Genomic DNA, 27036 nt, shown 5'->3' with positions numbered 1-27036 from the left:
GTGCTAATAAGCCATGTGATCTTGAGCAAATGACTCTGTCTTAATTTCACATCTAGGAAATTAGGAGACTGCACATTGATAGGGTGACATTGGCCACATTTTTTAATGAACAAGATTGTGTGTGTTGATGTTGCTTAAATCTAAAATTGTAACGTTGCAGATGATCAGAAGAATTGTAAATGAGAAAAAAACTTTCTTGCTGCATTTTCTAAGTAGCAGTCTATAAATTTCCATTTTTGCTGCTTTTGATTAGGCATTAAATATTACACATCAGTACTAAATAAGTTAACTAGATTAATTTAGAATCCTCGTTTTCTATTGCCTGCTATATAAAGAAAATTCCATTTTAGCTATGGTCATCATTAACTTTGTGATACAAAGTGAAATTTATATGCCGTTTCCCTACCAGTAATATGCAATGCCAGGTCAGTCCAAAATTCAATTTTCATTTATGCTCAAGTTTATTAATTTATCCTAAATTAGATACATAATTTTTTTTTTTACTTGCAACATGTTTCTTTAGCTGAAAACAAGACTGTTTCAAAATGCCTTGTAGAATACTCTTATTTCCTTTCTCCACATTTCCTCCCCCTGCACACACACAGTTTTTTTAATTTGGAAAATTTTTAAATTGCTTTGAGGTAGAACTGGTCTTAATCTAGGACACAACTGTATCAGTATTTGGAGTTTTCCCCTCTAGATGCTTCCATCATTTTCAATACAAAATGTTACATTTATCTAGATATATATATGCTAAGACCTTTATTTGTGACAGCAACTGTTGCTTCATTATTTACAGAAGTATGTATAAGATGATAGCTTGTGATAAGAAAAATTCAAATTTCATGACTTTTTAACTCAACCAGAATTGTCTAAAATTTTTCCATTTGAACCCTTTATATCATGAAGTAAAGCTTGTGATTAAACCTACCTATGCATACCAACTGGCCCAGGTCCAGTGTTAATGATTTTTTTTTTTAACACATCAGAATTTTAACTAGGCATATGAAATCTTGATGCAAATTTACAAATGTATTTTTCTTTTGAATTAGTATATACTATCATTTCTGCCCTTGAAAACTTCAAGAGTCTGTGCATCCATCTCAAGTATAATTTTGAATTGTAAAATACATTTTCTTCAGACCATTAAAGACCATTTTTGTTTTTCCATAATTTCATCAGCGGTTTTTGAAAATGCATGTTTATTTCTTTTCCTATAGCCACTATTTGAATCAGCCAATATACTCCTTTTTGATTTTTGTTTTAATAAGGATTAGTTAGGTTAGTCCAAGGTTACAGGCTAATTTACAATGAGATTCTAGACCCAGATCATAGTTCAAATTAGAACAAACATGGTGCTTAGATTCTAGAAACATCCTATGAATGCCAAGTTCAGAAAAAGAAGTCATGTTAAGAGTACCGAAATAATATACAGAATATTGAAATGGAATTAGGGTAGGGAGTTAATGCATGAAATGTGCTTATAAAATAATAAATGCTTTTTAAAGTATATGACATTTCTATCCAAATGAACATCATCCTTCACTTAGTAGGGCTATTGTTGCTCAAAAATGTTTCTGGAACTGACTTCAGAGCTTATAATAAATGTTCTTTTGAATAGCCTCAGTGGTGGGAGATGCTTTTCTTTCCTTTTTAGATTCTTTTCTTAAATGTTTTGCAACAGTGTTTTTGATCTAAACCTACTGAATAAAGATGAGTGGCTAGGCAGAAGATACATAATTAAAGGAAATTAGAGTAGCTTTCTCATGCAACCAGTTACCATGCCAGCAGCATGGCATGTCACAAAGCCAAATTTAAGAAAGTGGCTGCATCAAAGTTGTGATTAAAATGGGTTTTTATAATTGTTATCTTACAGTGTAAGACATCATCTATGTTATTTTGTTCAATGCAGCAAGGTTTCCTACAACATCATACAGTTTCTCTGTTATGGGCAAGAGTATGATCTATCTGATAAGTACTATTTCATCCTTAAATACTGAATGAAAACCTGCATACCTAAAGAGTGGAGTCTATGAAGTTCCATTGACTGGTGGAGTGACAATACAAAAGTCATAAAAAGCCAAGAGCGCCTTAAAACTGATGAAATCACAATTTATGTGATTATCCTTATGTGTAACTATATTTTTGTGCTTTTCCTAGTGGCAATTTTTGCTTTATGTATATCAGCTAAAAACTAGGATATAAAGCAACAAGGAGGGCATTTTGTATTTTGTGGGGATGTTATCACTTCCAGTGCTTAGCAGGCTGACTTAAACATGGTAGATGTTCAATGTGTGAGTGCTAAGTCACCAGTCTTTTCCTTCTCCAGGGGATCTTCCTGACCCAGGGATCAAACCCAAAGCTTAAGTCTTCTGCATTGGCAAGCAGGTTGTTTACCACTAGTGCCATATGCGGTTATTATTGATACCAAATTTTAAAGTTGTGATTGTGTGATTTTGTAAGGAATATATAAATTATGAAAAACCAAGACAAAATCTGAATAACCATGAAAGGAAAATGAAGTAGTTGTCAAGATACTTCTCCCAAAGAAGCATAACATTCTATTATTCTTACAGGTAAGTATTTTTTTTAAATCAAGGAGCATGATTCACACAGTAAACTGTTCTAACATACAATAAAAAACAGCAAATTTACAAGCCTCTGTTAAAAAGCTAGTATCAGTTCAGTTCAGTCCCTCAGTCGTGTCTGACTTTGCGACCCCGTGAATTGCAGCACGCCAGGCCTCCCTGTCCATCACCAACTCCCAGAGTTCACTCAGACTCAACGTCCATCGAGTTCGTGATGCCACCCAGCCGTCTCATCCTCTTCTCCTGCCCCCAATCCCTCCCAGCATCAGAGTCTCTTCCAATGAGTCAACTCTTTGCATGAGGTGGCCAAAGTACTGGAGTTTCAGCTTTAGCATCATTCCTTCCAAAGAAATCCCAAGGGCTGATCTTCAGAATGGACTGGTTGGATGTCCTTGGAGTCCAAGGGACTCTCAAGAGTCCTCCAACACCACAGTTCAAAAGCATAAATTCTTTGGCGCTCAGCCTTCTTCACAGTCCAACTCTCACATCCATACATGACCACAGGAAAAATCATAGCCTTGACTAGACAAACCTTAGTCGGCAAAGTAATGTCTCTGCTTTTGAATATACTATCTAGGTTGGTCATAACTTTTCTTCCAAGGAGTAAGCGTCTTTTAATTTCATGGCTGCAATCACCATCTGCAGTGATTTTGGAGCCCAAAAAAATAAAGTCTGACACTGTTTCCACTGTTTCCCCATCTATTTCCCATGAAGTGATCGGAGCGGATGCCATGATCTTCGTTTTCTGAATGTTGAGCTTTAGGCCAACTTTTTCACTCTCCACTTTCACTTTCATCAAGAGGCTTTTTAGTTCCTCTTCACTTTCTGCCATAAGGGTGGTGCCATCTGCATATCTGAGGTTATTGATATTTCTCCTGGCAATCGTGATTCCAGCTTGTGTTTCTTCCAGTCCAGCATTTCTCATGATGTACTCTGCATAGAAGTTAAATAAGCAGGGTGACAATATACAGCCTTGACGTACTCCTTTTCCTGTTTGGAACCAGTCTGTTCCTGATAGCAAATTCTGAGATAATATAGACCCCCACCTTAAAAAAATCCTATAGCCTATAACACAGGTATATAGAGACAACAATCCTGAATAAAATACTAGCAAATCAAATCCAGACTGTCATCAGAGAATACTCCACTGTAATTGTTTAGTCTAAGAAAGCAAAGATGGTTTAAGGTAAGATCATTTATACACATTTACTGAAGGAAAAATGAAGGAGCATTTCAAAAGAGGTTTAAAAGTAATTTGGCAAAGCATCATGTCCATGCCTGATTTTAAACTAATTAGGAATAGACTACTACATTTTTTAGTTTATTTTTCAGTTGCATTGCATAGCAAGCAGGATCTTGGTTCCCCTACCAAGGATCGAACCCATGCCCTCTGCTTTGGGAGCACAGGGCCTTAACCACTGGACCGCTGGGTGAGTCCCTCATTTATTATTTTAAAACAACCTCAAGCTAAAGTTATCACAAAAAACATTCATCAGAGACACTCATTAAAAATGAGGACCAATGAACAAGTGTGGCTGAGGATGCGGAGAAAAGAGACTCCTCATGCACTCTTGGTGGGAATGTAAAATTGAACAGTCACTAAGGAAGACTTGGAGGTTCCTCAAAAAAACTAAAAATATTACTAGTGTGTGATCTGGCATTTCCACTCCTGAGTATTTATCCAAAAAACGGTAACTCAAAAAGATACATGCACCCCCATGTTCTTTGAGGCATTATTTATAATAGCCAAGATAGGAAAACCTGTGTCCACTAAAGGAACGGATAAACTGTGGTATATAAATACAATGGAATACTATTCAGCTTTTTAAAAAGGAAGAAAATCTTGCCATTTGCAACATCATGGATCGATCTAGCGCATCATGCTAAATGACATAAGGCAAAGACAAACAAATGATCTCACTTATATGTAAAAACAAAACCCAAGCGTACACAGAGCAGATTGGTAGTTGGTAGAGGTAAGGGGTGGGGTGTGAGCAAAATGGGTGAAGGGGGTCAGGAGATACAAACTTCCCATTATAAAATGTCATGGGAATGTAATGTACAGCATGTATGTAGTTAGTAATATTATATTGTTAAGAGAGTTCATCTTAAAAGTTCTCAAATGAAAAAAATTTTTCTGTGTATGGTGAGAGATGATAACTAGATTTAATGTAGATACGATATTGCAACATATACAAAGATTGAATCATGTTTTACACCTGAAAGTAATGTTACATGTCTATTATACATCAAAATAAAACACATAGGAATACTTGCTATCAGTACACTCTAGCATTTCTTGGAAATATGCAGACCATGTTGTATTTTTTTTTAAGTTAGGCATAAATCAGTTCAGTTCAATCACTCGGTCGTGTCCAACTCTTATGACCCCATGGACTACAGCATACCAGGCTTCCCTGTCCATCACCAACTCCTAGAGCTTACTCAAACTCATGTCCATTGAGTTGGTGATGCCATCCAACCATCTCTTCCTCTGTTGTCCCCTTCTCCTCCCACCTTCAATCTTTCCTAGCATCAGGGTCTTTTCCAATGAGTCAGTTCTTCGCATCAGGTGGCCAAAGTATTGCAACTTCAGCTTCAGCATCAATCCTTCCAATGAACACCCAGGACTGATTTCCTTTAAGTTTGACTGGTTTGATCTACTTGCTGTCCAAGGGATTCTCAAGAGTCTTCTCCAACACCACAAGTCAAAAACATCAATTCTTCAGTGCTCAGCTTTCTTTATGGTCCAACTCTCACATCCATACATGACTACTGGAAAAACCATAGCTTTGGCTAGATGGACCTTTGTTGGCAAAGTAATGTCTCTGCTTTTTAATATGCTGTCTAAGTTGGTTATAGCTTTTCTTCCAAGGAGCAAGTGTCTTTTAATTTCAAGGCTGCAGTCACCATCTGCAGTGATTTTGGAGCCCCCAGAAATAAAGTCTTACTGTTTCCATTGTTTCCCCATCTATTTGCCATGAAGTGATGGGACTGGATGCCATAATCTTCATTTTCTGAATGTTGAGCTTTAGACAACTTTTTCACTCTCCTCTTTCACTTTCATCAAGAGGTTCTTTAGTTCCTCTTCGCTTTCTGCCATAAGCGTAGTGTCATCTGCATATCTGAGGTTATTGATATTTCTCCCAGCAATCTTGATTCCAGCTTGTGCTTCTTCCAGCCCAGCATTTCTCATGATGTACTCTGCATGTAAGTTAAATAAGCAGGGTGACAATATATAGCCTTGACATACTCCTTTCCCGATTTGAAACCAGTCTGTTGTTACATGTCCAGTTCTAACTTGCTTCTTGATCTACATATAGATTTCTGAAGAGGCAAGTCAGTTGGTCTGGTATTCCCATCTCTTGAAGAATTTTCCACAGTTTGCTGTGATCCACACAGTCAAAGGCTTTGGCGTAGTCAAAAAAGCAGAAGTAGATGTTTTTCTGGAACTCTCTTACTTTTTCTATGATCCAGTGTGTTGGCAATTTGATCTCTGGTTCATCTGCCTTTTTTAAATCCAGCTTGAATATTTGGAAGTTCATGGGTCCTTTTCATTATAGGGGACTGGAATGCAAAAGTAGGAAGTCAAGAGATACCTGGAGTAACAGGCAAATTTGGCCTTGGAGTACAGAATGAAGCAGGGCAAAGGCTAATAGAGTTTTGCCAAGAGAACGCACTGGTCATAGCAAACGCCCTCTTCCAACAATACAAGAGAAGATTCTACACATGGACGTCACCAGATGGTCAATACCAAAATCAGATTGATTATATTGTTTGCAGCCAAAGATGGAGAAGCTCTATACAGTCAGCAAAAACATGACTGGGAGCTGACTATGGCCAAGATCCTGAACTCCTTATTGCCAAATTCAGACTTAAATTGAAGAAAATAGGCATAAATACTGGAAAAGAGTAGGAAAAAAATATCTGCAGGCAATATAGAATCTCATAGAAAAATTTCAGAAGTATGAACTGAAAAATTCTGAAATCTAAAAGAGAGAAGTAGGAAATGTAGTGGGCATTGTGGAATGTTTTGTTTTGTTTTGGCTGTACAGCATAGAAATCCCCACCTTGGGTTTAGGAAACACCCATTATCTACATGCAGGTGAAAGTGGCGCCCCCCACATACTGCTACAGAAATCGAAAAAGTGACTTCTTCCCTGCCTCCTGCCTGCCAGGGCATAGGAACATGACCAAGGAACCCTCCACATCCTTCCAATAATCGCCTTTTCTACTTAGGCTTTCAGGTGAGAACTACAGCTCTTACAGAAATTGATACGAGGGTAGATTGCAGGCAACAAATCCTCCAGAAAATGAGGGATCTAATTTTGTTTATCTTGCTCATTTAGAGCCAAAGGTGGGAACAATTCCATGATATTCACAAATGAGAATCTGAAAGCCAAGAGCTCGGACGGGTTAAATAGCTATTTGAGTTACTTCTTTTCTATTGAGAAGAGGGATTTGGGAGCATTCAATGCACCTATCAAAGAACAGAATAGAAGACAACAGGTTTTTATTTTTATTTCTTGGCCAAGTGTCTTGCGGGATCTCAGTTCCATGACCAGAGATCAAACCCATGCTCCGTGCAGTGGAAACTCAAAGCCCTAACCGCTGGACCCCCAAGGAATTACCCCAACATCAAAAATCAATGGTGTGAATTTATATAGCCTGAGAAGTGGAATGGCTGCTTTTCCAGATATCGGATAGCTTAAAGAAAGAGTATAACCTCAAATGCCTCAGATTTCATTTCAGGGCACAGCAGGATCCTAGGAAATATCTAGTATTCTGTTCTTTAACCCCAGATAGCTTTTCGATCATTGTAAAACCAAATTTAAGATTGGCCCAATAAGTTGCTAAGTTAAATGTAGTTTAGTTAGTACTTTGGCCACCTGATACAAAGAGCCGACTCACTGGAAAGTATCCTAATGCTGGGAAAGATTGAAGGCAAAAGGAGAAGGTGGCAGAGAATGAGATGGTTAGAGAGCATCACTGACTCAATGAACATGAGTTTGATCAATCTTTGTGAGATAGTGAAGGACAGCGAAGCCTGGTATGCTGCACTCCATGGGGTCACAAAGAGTCAGACACGACTTAGCTGAACTGAACTGAACTCAGTACCGTGTAAAATTTAGGATACTGATTGAGATAAGGTGCTACCCTAAGAAATTGAGCAGGGGGTCATTTTGAAATACTAATGATCCTCCTGGACAGTTAAATCAATATGCCACCATCTTTTGGAAAGAAGCAGGTCTCTGTTATACCAGAAGATACCCTCTGGGGACAGGTAATTCTCATCTCACCTGTCATTGTTTCAGACTAAGACTACAAATGGATCCCTGGAGACTCCCAGAATTCAGCATCAAAGTTATCAGAAGATTACTGCCAGCTCCTTGAAGATAAGACCACTTGGAGCTCAGATCCCTCAGAAATAAAAGTTCAAGTCACCTCTCTGGGTAAAACTCCACCCAGAAGGTTTGCTGCCTGACGGCAAAGGAAACATGGTAATGGAAGAGGGAGATCATGAAAATCTGCTTCAGCCTTACTGTGAAAGTTGCTCAGTCGTGTCCAACTCTTTGCAACCCCATCAACTATACAGTGCATGGAATTCTCCAGGCCAGAATACTGGCGTGGGTAGCTGTTCTTTTCTCCAGATCTTCCCAACCCAGGGATCGAACCCAGGTCTCCTGCATTGCAGGCAGATTCTTTACCAGTTGAGCCACCAGGGAAGCCCTCAGCCTTTCTACTCATTCTACTATTACAGCCTACTACTCATTTACTCTACTCATGTAGAAATGACAATTACAAACTCTCCTTTATATTCTTCTCTGCTATGTCCTGAGTATGTTTATATGTGAGACCATTTGGGTCTCATTAAGGGGTTTCCAAAGATCTCTAGCACCAGAGTCCTTTATATCTCAGAGCAAAAAAGAATTCAGCCAAAGGCAAAGTGAGAGATAAGTGATTAATTAGAATAGGACACTTGTGAGGTTTACAAGCAGGCAGGCAAGGGGGTTGCTGCACCCTAAGAACCACAGCTCTGGGCTACAGTTTTATAATCAAAGGAAAAGTGAGGAAGGAGAGAACTTCTCTGTCTTTCTTGAGCAGGTTGGGCAGGAAAGTTTTCTTGTCCCTACATCATTAAGCTAGGTCCACAAATTATAATTTTTTTAATGTGTGCAGAGAGTGTGTCCTAGGGGCCATTAGCTTACTGAGCTCACCAGGCAGGACGTGGGCCTCATGCCATCACTGTTTTATTGTTTGGGAGCATGTCTCCTGCTTCCGTTGCATGGTTTTGTTAACTTAAGCAAGCCTGCTTGGTTTTGTGGTGAAGCAAACCTGCTTTCTTGAGTAATCATTAGCTTACAGGGGTCTCCCATCTTTTTTTCTACTCACAGTCTCCTAGTGGGATTCACTATTTAATCACCTACTTTGTTCCTTTACTCTGTCTCTATCATATGTGTTAACTAATTCCCTTCTTTTTTTCCCCCCTGCTGCTGCTGCTAAGTCGCTTCAGTTGTGTCCGACTCTGTGCAACCCCATAGACGGCAGCCCACCAGGCTCCCCCATCCCTGGGATTCTCCAGGCAAGAACACTGGAGTGGGTTGCCATTTCCTTCTCCAATGCATTAAAATGAAAAGTGAAAGTGAAAGTGAAGTCGTGTCCGACTCTTAGCGACCCCATGGACTGCAGCCTACCAGGCTCCTCTGTCCATGGGAGTTTCCAAGCAAGAGTACTGGAGTGGGTTGCCATTTCCTTCCCCATTTTTTCCCCCTACCATCTCCTTTTTCCACCTAAGTGTTAGTTGCTCAGTCGTGTCTGACTCTTTTTGACCCCATGGACTGTAGCCTGCTGGGCTTCCCTGTCCAGGGGATTTTCCAGGCAAGAGTACTGGAGTGGGTTGCCATTTCCTTCTCCAGGGGATCTTCCCAACCAGGGATCAAACCTACATCTCCTGCATTGCCAGGGGGATTCTTTACTGTCTGACTCACCAGGGAAGCCCACAGTTAAGGCCTTACAGAAGTTTAACTTTATAATTAGTCCTTGATGGGATCACAAGAGTACTAGACAAGAAACTGACATCATTTAGAGATCTCAGATTTTTTTTTTAACTCAATAGGAAGTTGCTCCTCTTCAGGAAAGGAAGGGTTATTGCTTATTTTTCCCAGTTTTGTTGATATATAACTGACATAACACAGTATAAATTTATTTATTCATTCCACTGTTGATAGACATTTAAGTTGTCTCCAATTTGGGGCTGTTACAAAAAATAGTGCTATGAAATTTTTTGTACATGGCTTTTCGGACTCATATATACACATTTTATATAAAACCCAGAAGTAAAGTTGCAGATTCATAGAGAATGCAGATGTTTGACTTTGCATGCTTTTGGCTAACGGTTTCCTAAGTTGTCCCAATTTATGCTTTCACCCAGCAGTGTATGAAAATTCTGGTTACTCTACATTCTTACCAACCAACACTCAGTATTGACATTTTTATTTTAGCCACCCTCCTGGAGGTGTAGTTGTATTGCATTTATTTGTTTATTCTCACCCATGCACCTGTTAAGTTCCTTCAGTCGTGTCTGACTCTTTTACAATCTCATGGATGGTAGCCCACCAGGCTTCTCTGCCTATGAGATTCTCCAGGCAAGAATACTGGAGTGGGTTGCCATGGCCTCCTCCAGGGGATCTTCCCAACCCAGGGATCAAACCTGAGTCTCTTTAAGTCTCCTGCATTGGCAGGTGGGTTCTTTACCACTAGCGCCGCCTGGGACGCCACACCCATGCATCTGTGGTCAATTAATCAATGACAAAGGAGGCAAGACTAAGCAATGGAGAAAAGATAGTCTCTTCAATAAATGGTACTGGGGAAACTGGACAGCTGCACATAAAAAAAAATGAACATAGAACATTTTTTAACACCATACACAAAAATAAACTCAAAATGGATTAAAGACCTAAATGTAAGACTGGATATTATAAAACTCTTAGAGGAAAAGATAGGCACAACACTGACATAAATCACAGCAATATCTCTTTTGATATGTCTCCTAGAGTCATGGAAACAAAAACAAAAATTATTATTATTATTATTTGCCACATGCTGGCATGTGAGATCTTACTTCCCTAACCATGGACCAAACCTGGGAGCCCTGGAACGGGAGCATGCAGTCCTAACCACTGGCAGCCAGAGCATTCCCTGACTGGAGGTCAAACTGCTCACCACAGAGATGTACAGAAAAAGGGCCTCAACCTCAGTTCTGTCTCTGTTCTCAGGATTTCCTAGTGATTTCGATTGAGGTAGATTTTACAACTTTCATTTTTAAAAGGCACGACAGATGACCTGTGGGAAACTAAATCCTCAGCTATATGCAAAATGGAACGATTCTTTCTTTCCCTTCTATTTTCATTTCTCCTGTCTCTACCAACTCCCCTGTTTTCAAATCAGAAACCTGGGATTCAACTCCTTCCTTGTCCCACACCTGCCACAAATCTCAGTCCTGTCTGTTCCCCTTCCTAAATATATTAAGGAATTAATATCCTTTCCCTACATGCCCTAGTCCAAGCTCTCATCCTCCACCTGTCAGGCCCTTACAAATAGCCTTCTTTTCTGATCTTACCTGACCAAATCTGTTCAGCCACCAGAGCAGCCATTTCAAAATACAAATCTGGCCTCACCATATCCACTTGAAGATAACTCGTATTTGTCAAGTGGTTTCTGAGATAAAGCCCAGGCTCGCCAGCCAACAAAGCCTTCCGTGACCAGATCTTGCCTGCCTCTTGTCTCCCACCTCCTTCCATCAATTTCTACTGGGTGACACCAAAGTGTTTGTCACCCACTGTAGACACTATTTACATGGTTCATGTTCCCTCTGCCCGGCACACCTCTCTTCTGTTCAGCTCTGGTCAGGCCTTAACTCTTGCAGGCAGTCATCTTCAGCTCCTAGGCAAGCTCAGGTGCCCCTCAGTTATAGCCCCAACATAGCCAGGAAGTAGCCTTTTCCATATTCTTTCAAAATCCATCCCCCCTTTCATCTGTTTCCCTGTTTGCAAGTGATGTAAATAAGGTGACTATCTTTATCATCTTGCATCTCCAATGCCTGGTATTCAATATATGCTTTGGGGACAAAATTGCCACATTTTTAAAAATTTTGTTAAATGTCTGAAAATTCACCAATTATATCTATTTAGGGGCATCAGATATTCTTAGCACAATGTAAAGTCTACCCTCCCTATTAGGTTTCATAGTTTAAAATGAATCAATTTGATTAGAGTTATTTTCATTTTAAAACCTCACTGGTATGGGTCATTAAGAGAATGGATTTGGAAGGACAATAGGTGTACTAGTTAAAGAACTCAATCTGTAATGTAATAGAGTTAGTTTTCAAGGTAAAGTTCTGACTGTTCTTTTCAGAAGCTGGGTGACTCTGGCAAATTACCTAGCCTCACTAAGCCTGTTTCCTCTCCTATAAAATGGGAATTGTTTTATGTCCCTCACAGTGCTGTGTTAAAGGTTAAATCACACGGGAAATATAAGTGCCTCTCATGTGCTTGTGTGGCACATATAAATATTCAATCCCAGGCAGCTGTCCTTGTTATTCTCATTAATAAGGGCAGGTCTGGGAGGATGCCATGTGGAGAAGCACACTGAGTAAGGCAGAGAGAGACAAGATTTCAACCCTGAATGTTTGTCTATGGCAAGTTCAGTTCAGAGCACTTTGTCTAGCCTCTTCCATGTTCACAAAGTGGTATGAAATTTTGGAATCTTGGTATGGGTATTTCTCAGTCACTGTCATATACCCCATTTCTCATCTCTACCCAACATCTCATCTGTTTACTGCACAAAGAACAGAGTAATTCAGAAGAAAAGCTAGGCATTGGACTTCCCTGCTGGTGCAATAGATAGGAATCTGCCTGCCAAGGCAGGGTTTGCTCCCTGGTCAGGGAAGATTCCACATGCCATGGAGCAATGAAGTCCATGCAGCAGACTTCTGAGTCCACGCACTAGAGCCTTCAAGCCACAACTACTGGGTCTGTGTGCTGCAACCACTGAAGCACTCATGCCTAGAGCCTGTGCTGTGCAACAAGAGAAGACACCGCAATGAGAAGCTCACGCGCCACAACAAAGGGTAACCTTCATTGCTGCAACTAGAGAAAGCCTGTGCGCAGCAAGGAAGACCCAGTTCAACCTTCCCGCCACTGAAAAAACAAACAAACAAAAAAAACAGGCTGATGCTGAAGCTGAAGCTCCAATACTTAGCCACCTGATGCAAAGAGGCGACTCACTGGAAAAGACCCTGATGTTGGGAAAAATTGAGGGCAGGCGGAGAAGGGGACGACAGAGGATGTGATGGTTGGAAGGCACCACTGACTCAACAGACATGAGTTTGAGCAAACTCTGGGAGATGTTGAAGGATGGGGAAGCCTAGCATGCTACAGTCCATGGGGTCACAAAGAGTCGGACATGACTTAGCAACTGAACAATGAACAACAGGCTTCGCCTCTCATCGGTGGGTACTGTATAGTTCACCAAGCTCCTTCACATCCATGATCATATCTGGAGTTCAACACATGTTGGCATTTTTATCCCCATTTTGCAGATAATGAAACTAAGGTTCAGAGAAATTTAAGTGACCACCTGCAAGTCACAGAACTAAGAGGGAGTTGAGTTAGGATTCAAAATCTAGCTCTTCGGAGGTCAAGTCTAGTGCCTTTTTGAACAGGTGTTAAATGGTGATCAGGGAAAAAGGGGGAGAGAAAAAGGGGGGGTGAAATAATGAGGAAAGGAGGCAGGAGGTAGAGTCATAAGATAAGAAAGAACTGCCAGGCAGGGACAGAATCACCAAGGCTGCTGTCCCTCCTAAGCAGTGTGTCTGTGCTAAGTCACTGAGTTGCGTTCAATTCTTTGTGACCCCATGGACTGTAGCCCACCAGGCTCCTCTGTCCATGGGATTTTCCAGGCAAGAATACTGGAGTGGGTTGCATGCCCTCCTCCTGGGGATCTTCCTGACCCGGGGATTGAACTCAAGCCCCTTACCTCTCCTGCATTGGCAAATGAGTTCCCCCTAAAGCAGTAGAGGAAGGATATATATGTGTTTGGGCCATGACAGCTTAATAAGCAAGTGAAAAAGGACAATATGAAATATGATGAGTCTTGAGAACAAGATGGCAAAGGAGTAGGTGGACATGGAGTACATCTCTCTCCATGGACACATCAAGAATACACATTCAGACACAGAAGTACATGCAGAACACCAGCTGAGAGCGGACAGGAGTACCTGACCAGCAGAAAAGAATATACAGAACCATGCAAAACTTGGTAGGACAAAGGAACTAGGGGGAAAAATAAGAATGTTAATAGGACTGGACCTACCCTCAGCGGGTGGGGGAACTGAAGCATGGGTCCGATCCCCACATCAGGGCAACTGTCTGAGTCAGAGGGGAAACATTTGAAGCTGAGAGTGAAACAGCTAATCTGTGGCAGCCTAAATGGAATGAGAATCAGACAGTCCTTGTTGCAGGCATGCATACCATGAACAGGGAGGCTGGTCCCCTGGAAGGCACAGCAGCTGGGAGCTGGAGTTTAGGGACTCTGGAGCCATCCCAAGGTGAGGGCTGCTGTTGACTGTGGAGAGACGATCAAGGGGATGTGAGGGAGGAGATCGTGGTGGGAAATGCCTGTGGAGGAAAGCTGGGCAGCCATGGAAGCAAGGCGATACTGCTGAGTCACGCATGGAGGGCGGAGCCATCACCACAGCCTCTGTCCCCACACGCCAGCATCTGGCATCTGAACAATAGCGAGGCTGGCCCATCAAACGTGCCTGATGCACTGAACTACAGAGTAGGACCCCAGCCAGTGGGGCCCCTCTATGTGCCCAACACGCCAAACAACAGAGAAGGACCCCAGGCAAGGGAGCCCTCTAAGTGCCTGAACAGGCGGAGCTGCAGAGAAAGACTGGCCGAAGAAGCCTTTTGATCGCCAGCTACAAGAGGCTCGAAAAAAGGCTAAGATAGGGCTGTAACTCCTGGGGCAGAGGCAGTCCATGTCCCTGCACACTTTGTGCCACCAGGGTACCCACAAGGCAAGCAGCCATGCCACTTTCATGCTCAACTCGCACGGGGGCAGAGCTGCCACAGGCAAAAAGAAATCTTGTTTCTATGTGCACGAGGTCACTTCAGTCGTGTCCAACTCTTTGCGACCGTGTGGACTGTGGCCTGCCAGGCTTCTCTGTCAGGAGTTTCTCTAGGCAAGAATACTGGAGCATATTGGCCAGTACTGGTTGCCATACCCTTCTAGAGCACTCTTTCCTGCTTCCCTAGATGCCAACTCCCCTGGTGCTACCAGAACCCCTGCGACCCAGGCAGCTGTACCACCTCCACACCTGGCCCTCACAGGGGCAAACCCAAACCCTCCAGGGCACCCTCAGGAGCAATCCCCAGTGGAAGGCCCACATGCAGAGGTGGAAATAAAACCACAATTGAAACCCAGGGGCAGTGTGTGGCTAAGGAAGACGACTCAAAACCTTCCCACCAGCTGTACAAACTGCAGATTAAATCCACACGATCAACTAAGCAGATTCTGTGTCTATGGAATATATAAAAGGACATTGAGAGCTCCCACAAAAGAAAGTGCACAAATTCTGATAGCTGTGGACATTGGAGGCAAGAACACACAGGTGTAGGACAAGATTAGAATCTGAGCTACCCCACAACAGGTCCAAAGATCAGCACAGTATTGGAGCGCATCCTAGGGAGGTGAGGGGGACTGTGATACCCAGTGAGGGAAAGGACTCTAACAGAGACTCAAGAAAAACATTTATTTTTCTTATGTTTTGACTTGCTCTGTAGATTCTTTTGGGTATTTTTTTCTTTTTTCCTCCCCCGCCCCGCCCCGCCTCCAGCTGTTGTAGTTGTTGGTTTCATTGGCACTATGAAATCTAATTAAGCTTTTGAGCCTTTTTCTTTCTTTTTTTCTGTCACATTTTTTATTGTTATAAACCTCTGTCTCTACATTGGGCTTTTGCAGTTCTGTGGAGTTTTCCTTTTTTTATTTTTTCTTTTCTCTTTTTTTAATCTTAGTTTACATTTTTTAAGCCTATTATTATTTTTCTACATTTATTCCTTTGTTTGCTTTTCCTACTGTTCTTTTCCCCTTGCAGTTAGTCTTTAATGTATATAAATCTTCTTTATCTGCCTCTATTTAACTTTGCATATCTTTCTTTCTTTCCTTTCCTCTCAACATATTTGTTAGTTTTATTTTCATTGCTTTATTCCCCAATTGGCACCTTGATTTAGTTTTATCTTCCAGTTTCTGCTTCAGTTAGTTAGTTTTGTTCTTAACTGGTATATATAATGTTTGGTTTCCTTTGTTCTCTGGGTCAATGTATTGTACTTAATTTTTGTTGGACTGTTTTGATTTTGTTATGGGTGTATATGTATATGTGTATATCGGTTACACTTTTTATTGTTGTTATAAACCTCTGCCTCTGTGTTGGGTTTTTGCAGTTCTCTGGAGTTTTCCTTTTTTTTTCCTCTTCTTTACTCTTTCTTTAATTTTATTTTAAACTTATTATTATTTTTTCTACATTTATTCCTTTGTTTGCCTTTCCTACTGTTCTTTCCCCTTGCAGTAACCTTTAATGTATATAAATCTTCTTTATCTTCCTCTATTTAACTTTGTATATCTTTCTTTCTTTCCTCTCAGCATATTTGTTAGTTTTATTTTCATTGCTTTATTCCCCAATTGGCAACTTGTTTTAGTTTTGTTTTCTAGTTTGTGCTCTAGTTAGTTTTGTTCTTAACTGCTAGATATAATTTTTGGTTTCCTTTGTTTGCTGTGTTCTTTTTGTTGGACTGTTTTGATTTTCCTAATGGCTGTATATGTGTATATTCAGTCACACTTTTTATTGTTGTTGTAAACCTCTGCCTCTGTGTTGAGCTTCTGCAGTTCTATGGAGTTTACCTTTTTTTCTTTTTTCTTTCTTCTTCCTTTTTTCTTCTTTTCTCTTTTTTATAATTTTAATTTTTTTAAACATATTTTTTCTACATCTCTTCCTTTGTTTGCCTTTCCTACTGTTTTTTCCCCCTTGCAGTTAATCTTTAATGCATATAAATCTTCATCTACCTCTATTTAACATTGCATGTCTATTCTTTCTTTCCTTTCCTTTCAACATATTTGTTAATTTTGTTTTTGTTGCTTTATCCTCCACTTGGAACCTTGCTTTAGTTGTTTTACAGTTTGTGCTTTAGTTAGTTTTGTTCTTAGCTGGTAAATATAATTTTTGATTTCTTTTGTTTGCCAGTTCAATCTACTGTACTTTATTTTAGTTGGACTGTTTTGACTTTGCTTATGGGTGTATATGTATATGTGTATATTCCATTATTTTAATTATTATTTGCCTGATTTTGTAACTGCTGTTTGTCTGGGGTTCATCTTTGGTTTCTTGTTACTTAATGCCATAACAACCAACTTGTGAAATCTTTGTTCCTGACCAGAGATCAAGCCCTGAGCCTTTGGAGTGGAAGCACTGACTCCAAGACCCTAGACTACCAAAGAACTATCCCTCAGTTCAGTTCAGTCACTCAGTTGAGTCCGACTCTTTGTGACCCCATGAACCGCAGCATGCCAGGCCTCCCTGTCCATCACCAACTCCCGGAGTTCACCCAAACCCATGTCTGTTGAGTCGGTCATGCCATCCAACCATCTCATCCTCTGTTGTCCCCTTCTCCTCCTGCCATCAATCTTTCCCAGCATCAGGGTCTTTTCAAATGAATTAGCTCTTCACATCAAGTGGCCAAAGTATTGGAGTTTCAGCTTCAACATCAGTCCTTCCAATGAACACCCAGGACTAATTTTCTTTAGGATGGACTGGTTGGATCTCCTTGCAGTCCAAGGGACTCTCAAGAGTCTTCTCCAACACCACAGTTCAAAAGCATCAATTCTTCGGCACTCAGCTTTTAAGAAAGAAAGCTCACATCCATACATGACCACTGGAAAAACCATAGCCTTGACTAGATAGGGAGTATCAAATAGAACTCACATTAAGAAAACAACTTGAATACAAGACCCAGCATAACCTGACCACCAGTAGCACCCTGTACAGGATGCCTCATCTAAACAACAACAAAACCAAAATACAAACCCAACCATCAGCAGACAGAATTATCAACTCACTCAGTCTTGCCCATCAGAGGAAAAATAAGCAAACAAACAAAAACTCAGCACAAATCTCACCCTATAAGAAGCTTACACAAACTACTGGACCAATCTTAGGGGGGCAGAAACCAAAAGGAAGAAAGAATTTAACCTTGAAACTTGGGAAAAGGAGACTTAAAACACAATTTTTTTTAAGGTATAATGAAAAGGCAGAGAAATACTACACAAATGAAGGAACAAATTAGAAACATCAAAGTCCAAATAAATGAAGAGGAAATAGGCAAACTACCTGAAAAAGAATTCAGAATAATGATAGTAAAGATGATCAAAAACCTTGAAAACAAAATGGAGAAAATGCAAGAATCAATTAACAAAGACCCAGAAGAATTAAAGAATAAACATACAGAGACAACACAATTACTGAAATCAGAAATACTCTGGAAGGAATCAATAGCAGAATATCTAAAGCAGAAGAACAAATCAGTGAGCTGGAAGATAAAATGGTGGAAATAACTTCTGAAGAGCAGAATAAAGTAAGAATGAAAAGAGCTGAGGACCTCTGGGACCATATCAAATACACCAACATTCAAATTATAGGGGTCCTAGAAGAAGAAGAGAAAAAGAAAGGGTATGAGAAATTTTTTGAAGACATTATAGTTGAAAATTTCCCCAACATGGAAAAGGAAATAGCCAATCAAGTCCAAGAGGCACAAAGAGTCCCATACGAAATAAACTCAAGGAGAAACATGCCAAGACACATACTAATCAAACTAACAAAGACTAAACACAAAGAAAATATTGAAAGCAGCAAGGGAAAAGCAACAAGTAACATACATGGGAAACCCCATATGCTTAACAGCTGATCTTTCAGCAGAAACTCTGCAGGCCAGAAGGGAATGGTAAGATATATTTAAAGTACAGAACAGGAAAAATCTACAACAAAGACTACTGTAACCAGCAAGGATCTTATTCAAAATTGATGGAGAAATAAAGAGCTTTTCAGACAAGCAAAAGTTAAGAGAATTCAGTACCACCAAACCAGCTTTACAATAAATGTTAAAGGGACTTATATAGTCAAGAAATAGAAGAGAAGGAAAAAGATCTACAAAATCAATCCCAAACAATTAAGAAAATGGCAATAGGAATATATATATCAATAATTACTTTAAATATAAATGGATTAAATGCTCCAACCAAAAGACACAGACTGGCTAAATGGATACAAAAACAAGACCCATATATATGCTGTCTACAAGAAACCCACTTCAGACCTAAAGACACACATAGACTGAAAGTGAGAGGGTGGAGAAATATATTCCATGTAAATGGGAAGCAAAAGAAAGCTGGAGTATCAATCCTCATATCAGAAAAAATAGACCTTAAAATAAAGATGATTACAAGAGATAAGAAGGACACTACATAATGATCAAGGGGTCAATCCAAGAGGAAGATGTGACACTTGTAAATATCTATGCACCCAACATAGAAGCACCTCTATACATAAGACAAACACTAACAGACATAAAAGGAGAAATTGACAGTAACACAATAGTAGGAGACTTTAACAACCCACTCACACCAATGGACAGATCATCAAAACAGAAAATTATTAAGGAAACATAAGTGTTAAATGATACATTAGATGAGATGGATCTCACTGATATCTTCAGGACATTTCATCCAAATGCAGAATACACCTTATTCTTAAGTGCACATGGAACATTCTCCAGGATAGACCACATCTTGGGTCACAAATCAAATCTCTGTAAATTTAAGAAAACTGAAATCATATATAGCTTCTTCTTCGACCACAATGCTATAAGACTAGATATCTATACAAGAAAAAAAGAGAAAAAAACTGTAAGAAACACAAACACATGAAGATAAAACAATATGTTTCTAAATAGCCAACAGGTTACTAAAGAAATCAAAAAATTTCTAGAAACAAATGACAATGAAAACACCACAGCTCAAAACCTATGGGATGCAGCAAAAGCAGTTCTAAGAGGGAAGTTTATAGCAATACCATCCTACCTCAAGAAAGAAGAAAACATCGAACAGACAACCTAACTTAACACTGAAAACAACTGGAAAAAGAAAACAACAACAACAAAAAAACAACCCACCAAAATTAGAAGAAAGAAAGAAATCATAAAGATCTGAGCAGAAATAAATGAAAAAGAAATGAAAGAAACAATAGTAAAGGTTAATAAAACTAAAAGCTGGTTCTTTGAGAAGATAAACAAAATTGACAAAGCTTTAGCCAGACTCATCAAGGAAAAAAGAGAGAAGAATCAAATCAACAAAATTAGAAATGAAAAAGGAGAGGTTACAACAGACAATGCAGAAACACAAAGGATTATAATAGACTATTATGAACAACTATGTGGCAATATAATGGATAACATGGAAGAAATGTACAGATTCTTAGAAAAGTTCAATCTTCCAAGACTGAACCAGGAAGAAATAGAAATTATGAACAGCCCAATTATAAGCACTGAAGTTGAAGCTGTGATCAAAAATCTCCCAAAAAACAAAAGCCCAGGACCAGATGACTTCACTGGAGAATTCTATCAAACATTTAGAGATGAGCTAATGCCTATCATTCCAAAACTCTTTCAAAAAATTGCAGAGGAAGGAACACTTCCAAACTCATTCTACAAGGCCACCATCACCCTGATACCAAAACCAGACAAAAACAACACAAAAAAATAAAACTACAGGTCAATATCTCTGATGAACATAGATGCAAAAATCCTCAACAAAATTTTAGCAAACAGAATTCAGCAACACATCAAAAAGCTCATACACCATGATCAAGTTATTCCAGGGATGCAAGGATTCGTCAATATATGCAAATCAGTGTGTGATACACTATATTAACAAACTGAAATATAGACACCATATGATAATCTCAATAGATGCAAAAAAGCCTTTGACAAAATTCAGCACCCATTTATGATTAAAACTCTTCAAAAAATGGGCATAGAAGGAACCTACCTCAACATAGCAAAGGCCATATATAATAAGCCTACAACAAACATTATTCTCAATGGTGAAAAATGGAAAACATTCCCTAAGATCAGGAACAAGACAAGGGTGCCTACTTTCCCTGCTACTATTCAACATAGTTCTGGAAGTCCTAGCAACAGCAATCAGAGAAGAAAAAGAAATAAAAGGAATCCAGATCAGAAAAGAAGTAAAGAACAGTAAACGTCACTCTTTGCAGATGACATGATACTGTACATAGGAAACCTGAAAGACAGTATCAGAAAATTACTAGAGCTAATCAGTGAATTTAGCGAAGTTTCAGGATACAAAATCAATACACAGATATCACTTGCATTTCTATATACTAACAATCAGAAAGAGAAATTAAGGAATCAATCCCATTCACCATTGCAATGAAAAGAGTTAAATACCTAGGAAAAAACTTACCTAAGGAGACAAAGGTAATGGGCTTCCCTCATAGTTCAGTTGGTAAATCATCTGCCTGCAATGCAGGAGACCCAGGTTCAATTCCTGGGTCGGGAAGATCCCCTGGAGAAGAAAATGGCAGCCCACTCCAATATTCTTGCCTGGAGAATCCCATGGACAAAGGAGCCTGGCAGGCTACAGTCCACAGGATCACAAGAGTTGGACACAACTTAGGGACTAAACCAACACCACCACCAGGGAGACAAAAGAACTGTACACAGAAAATTATAAAACACTAAAGAGAGAAATCAAAGATGACATAAACAAATGGAGAGATATTCCATTTTCCTGGGTAAGAAAAATCAATGTTGTGAAAATGACTATACACCAAAAGCAATCTACAGATTCAATGCACTCCCTATCAAATTATCAATGGCATTTTCCACAGAACTAGAAGAAAAGCTTTCACAATTCATATGGAAACACAAAAGACCCCGAATAGCCAAAGTAGTCTTAAGAAAGAAGAATGGAGCTAAAGGAATCAACCTTCCTGACCTCAGATTATACTACAAAGCTACAGTCATCAAGACAGCATGGTACTAGAACAGAAACAGAAATATAGACCAATGGAACAAGATAGAAAGCCCAGAAATAAACCTATGCACTGATGGGTACCTTATATTTGACAAAGGAGGCAAGAATATATAATGGGGCAAAAACAGCATCTTCAATAAATGGTGCTGGGAAAACTGGATAGCTCTATGTAAAAGAATGAAATTAGAACACTTCCTAACACCATACACAAAGATAAATTCAAAGTGGATTAAAGACCTAAATGTAAGGCCAGAAAGTATAAAACTCTTAGAGGAAAACTTCAGCAGAACACTCGATGACATAAATCAAAGCAAGAGCCTCTATGACCCACCTCCTAGAGTAATGGAAATAAAAACAAAAGTAAACAAGTGGGACCTGATTAAACTTAAAAGCTTCTGCACAGCAAAGGAAACTATAAGCAAGATGAAAAGACAATTTTCAATGGGAGAAAATAAAAGCAAATGAAATGACTGACAAAGGATTAATTTCCAAAGTATACAAGCAGCTCATACAACTCAACACCAGAAAAACAAACAACCCAATCAAAAAGTGCGAAAAAGACCTAAAGAGACATTTCTCCAAAGAAGACATACAGATGGCTAACAAGCATGTGAAAAGATGCTCAATATTGCTCATTATTAGAGAAATGCAAATCAAAACTACAGTAAGATATCACCTCAAATTCGTGAGAATGACCATCATCAAAAAGTCTACAAACAATAAATACTAGAGAGAAGATGTGGAGAAAAGGGAACGCTCTTGCACTGTTGGTGGGAATGTAAATTGATACAGCCACTATGGAAGACGTTATGGAGATTCCTTTAAAAACTAGGAATAAAAGCACCATGTGACCCAGAAATCCCACTCCTAGGCATATACCCTGAGGAAACCAAAATAAAAAAGACATATGCATCCCATTGTTCATTGCAGCACTATTTACAATAGCTAGAACATGGAAGCAACCTAGATGTCCATCAACACATGAATGGATAAAGATGTTATGGTACATACACACAATGGAATAATCCTCAGCCATAAAAAGGAATGCATTTGAGTCAGTTCTAATGAGGTGGATGAACCTAGAACCTATTATACAGAGTAAAGTAAGTCAGAAAGAGAAAGATAAATATCATATTCTAATGCATATATAGGGAATCTAGAAAAATGGTACTGAAGAATTTACTTACAGAGCAGCAGTGGAGAAACAGACATAGAGAGCAGACTTATGGACATGGGGATAAGGAAGGAGAGGGTGAGATGTATGGAAAGAGTAAAATGGAAACTTACATTAGCATATGTAAAATAGATAGCCAACAGGAATTTGCTGTATGGCTCAGGGAACTCAAACAGGGGCTCTGTATCAACATAGAGGGGTGAGATGGGAGGGAAGTTCAAGGGGGAGGGGATATATGTATACCTACGGCGTTCACTTTTCACTTTCAGGCATTGGAGAAGGAAATGGCAACCCACTCCAGTGTCCTTGCCTGGAGAATCCCAGGGATGGGGGAGCCTGGTGGGCTGCAGTCTATGGGGTCGCACAGAGTTGGACACGATTGAAGCGACTTAGCAGCAGCAGCAGCAGCATGGCTGATTCAGGTTGAGGTTTGACAGAAAACAGCAAAACTCTGTAAAGCAATTATCCTTCAAAAAAAAATGTTTTAAAAAAAGAAAAGCAAGGAAGCAAATTTTAAAAATACATACATATATATATAAAGAAATATGACACAATAATGGGTTTTTTTGTTTGTTTTGGCAAGGAAAAGGATTATCTGGGAATCTTTGCAGAAACCATTTTACAGATGAAAAAAATGTAGACCCAGGGAGACACCTGACCAGCCTTTGGTCTCATACCATTAAATGGGAGAGCCAGTCTGAAGGCCAGCCAGGACTTACTGTTACAGCTGTGTTAAAATACCAAAATATTCTTTTCTGTTTTTAAGCAGTTTTTTAAGGGTATAATTCACATATCATAAAGGTCACCCAGAATAATTAATAATTTCCAGTAAATAATTCAATAATTTCCAGTAAATTTATACAATTGAGCAACTATCACCATAATGCAGTTTTAGAACATTTCTGTCGCCGCCAAAAGAAAACACTGAAATACTTTCATGTTGTTATTTAATCACCAAGTCATGTCTGACTCTTTGTAACCCCATGGACTGTAACCCTCCAGGCTCCTTTCTTCATGGAATTCTTCAGGCAAGAATACTGGAATGGGTTGCCATGTCCTTCTTCAGGGCATCTTCCCACTCAGGGGTTGAATCCGAGTCTCCTGTGGCACCTGAATTGGCAGATGGATTCTTTCCCACTAAGCCATCAGGGAAGCCCATGAAATACTTCTATAGCAGTTAGTTAATAGCCACTGCCCTCAGAGCCCCGAAAGAATCTCCTTCTGTGGTCTTGGACTCCCCCATACCTCACTATGATCCAATTACAGACACCTGGCTCCCAGGGCAGGGAGCATCCACACCCTAGCTTCAGCACTGAGCAGTTTCTGTTGTGCGTGGTTGGTACCTGTGCCGCATCTGTTGTTAAATAAGTTGAGTTATCTCCTCTGAGAAGGATCAGGGCAAATGGTCATCTTTTCTGGTTCCTGATCCAGAGCTCTGCACACAGCAATCTGCTTTTGAGGAAGACTAGAAAATACACAAGTGAACGAAAAGCAAACAAGTGCTATATGACATTATATGTACATGAAAGGTAGACAAGTTTCAAAAGGGGCAAAGGCTATCCATCATTGCCTCTTCAGTAAAGGCGTTCTTACCTTGAGGTTGACAAACCTCTGCCCATGGATGTATTTCTGGGGGGTCAGGTAACCCCTAAACTACAAATTTTATGAGCATGAATATTTTCCTGTCAAGCGGGTCCATAGTTTTCATTCAGTTATTTATTTATTTTTAGCTGTGCTGGGTCCTCGTTGCTAAGCGGGCTTTTCCCTAGTCTCAGCAAGCAGGGGCTACCCTCAAGTTGTAGTGTGCAGGCTTCTCATTGCAGTGGCTTCTCTTGTTGTGGAGCATGGGCTCTAGGGTGTGCGGGCTTCGGGAGTTGTGGCTCGAGGGCTCAGTAGCTGAGGTTCTTGGACTCAAGATCACAGGCTCAGTAGTTTCAGTGCATGGGCTTAGTTGCTCTGAAGCAAGAGGATCTTCCTGGACCAGGGATGGAACCCACGTGTCCTGCATTAACAGTTGGATTCTTTATCACTGAGCTGCCAGGGAAGCCCTTCACTTGGTTTTTAAAGGGCTCCCTGTCCCCCTCAAAAGGATAACTTTCTAAGAGGTCTAGGGGAGAAGCAAGGAGGAAAGGTGCTCAAGGTCTACACATCTGGGAAAAAGAATTCTTAACAGAAAGGCTTGGGGGAAGGGGAGAAAGTGAAAACAAAGTTTTCCTGAGTCAGTCTTATTTACAAGCCAGGCATTATATAAATCAATTGTTTCTGACATGTAGAATAGGTCACACATACAAACCATCTGTTATTTTGTTAATTTTCTTTGTCTCTTCTTAGGAGATCCACATGAAATGACTAGTTTAGAATTATTTAAAAAATACACTTTTTTAGATATGCTTTTCTTTTTTGGCTGCCCTGTGCAGGATGTGGGATTTTAGTTCCCCAATGAGGGATTGAACCTGAGTCCCCTACATTGGGAGCCCAGAGTCTTAACACTGGACAGGGAAGCCCCCAAATATGCTTTTTACAGTATCACTCTAAATTGTGGATTTGGAGTTTTTGATGGTTTTTGAAATCCCTTTTATAGCTCAATTGCATTATATTAGCATTTTAAAATCTAGAGTTCAGTTCTTTCCTGGTGGCTCAGATGGTAAGGAATCTGCCTGCAATGCAGGAGACCAGGGTTCGATCCCTGGATCAGGAAGATCCCCTGCAGAAGGGAATGGCAACCCACTCCTGTATTCTTGCCTGGAGAATTCTGTGGACAGAGTTGCCTGGTGGGCTACAGTCCACAGGGTTGCAAAAAGTTGGACATGACTGAGGGACTTTCACTACTAACATTTTAAAATTGTTAACTAAAGCACCCCAGTATTTCTACATAAATTACAATGAAGCCAAGTTCCTTCCTCATTTTACAACTTATAAAAGTCATTTTTTTAAACTCAAGATAGTATGTCATTTCCATTGCATTTTATCTTAGACTTTAAACATAGTATCTTAGACAAATCATTGAAAATTTAGATTTCCTCTCATAGGTGCATGGAATTTGAAATCTGGAAAGAAATCATGAAGATTATACAGTCTGATTTGCTCATTTTATTGATAAGGAAATAAACTCAGGGGGGTTAAAAGCCTTGACTAAGCTTGCCAACGACAAAGCTTGGACAAGAATACAAGCCTTGGATTCCTGGCTTGGTGCCTTTCCCAACAACCAATAAACAAGCTGCTGGTTGTTAAACTGCCTCTGTTTCTCTGGTGAGATCACTCAGTGGGAGACTAAGAATAAACTACTGTGGAGAGACACAGACTCAAGTAAGGACAAGTCGACTCTGCCTCCTTATGCCCCAACAAGCATATTCTCATAGGACTGCTCCTAACTCACCAGTCCACCGAATCTCTAGAATTCAAACATTCATAAATCATGTGACATTATCAATATTGCAGGAGTTGCCCACTGATCCCTCTCTGGATCCTTCAACTAATTCATCAGTTTGTTTTCCCATATTTCTCTCCTTTCCTGCCAGAAAGTCCAGTTGCTTTAGTCTTCTGTGTTATAGACTATTTCTTTTCCTTGGCAGGGAAGACCTCAGGCACATATACAGCTTGTGTCCCTTCTGGGTTTTTTCATCCAGGAAAGTGGAAGTGGGGGTAGTTTGTAAGATGAAGGAGAATGAACTCCTTGACACTGATGATCATTTCTTTCTTTCTTTCTTTTTTTAACGGACAGGTCTTCAATACAGTTTTATGAGTTTAAAAAAAATTTTTATTTATTATTTATTTGGCTGTGACCAGTCTTAGTTGCTATGTGCTGGCTTCTCTCTGTGGTGCTTGGGCTCAATAGTTACCCCTCGACACATGGGATCTTGGTTCCCTAGTCAGGGATCAAACCGCATCACCTGCATTGGAAGGCAGATTCTTAACCACTAGACAACCAGAGAACTTCCCTGATGGTCATTTCTAATTGCTGTGGAAATTTAAAAATGAACATCATTATCTATCAAATCTAACACAGTAATTATTCCTATTATATAATACCTATTTTATGTTTAAATTTCTCCAGTTGTCTCCCAAATACCTTTTATACAGTGGTTTGTTTGAATCAGGAGCCAAACA

General features: G+C 39.8%; 1 long non-coding RNA gene across 1 annotated transcript; it reads right to left on the bottom strand.

The window, feature by feature from the left end:
* Positions 1–10221: 10221 nt before the first annotated feature.
* Positions 10222–24084, bottom strand: LOC120879030. Its single transcript, XR_005724691.1, has 3 exons — positions 24009–24084; positions 21708–21716; positions 10222–10277 (listed from the first exon to the last, which is right to left on the bottom strand). It is a non-coding gene; the product is annotated as an uncharacterized LOC120879030 (long non-coding RNA).
* Positions 24085–27036: the final 2952 nt, after the last annotated feature.

Source organism: Oryx dammah, unplaced genomic scaffold, assembly GCF_014754425.2.
Source record: "Oryx dammah isolate SB20612 unplaced genomic scaffold, SCBI_Odam_1.1 HiC_scaffold_19, whole genome shotgun sequence".
NCBI classification, from domain to species: Eukaryota; Metazoa; Chordata; class Mammalia; order Artiodactyla; family Bovidae; genus Oryx; species Oryx dammah.
This window is presented reverse-complemented; position numbering and strand designations above follow the sequence as displayed.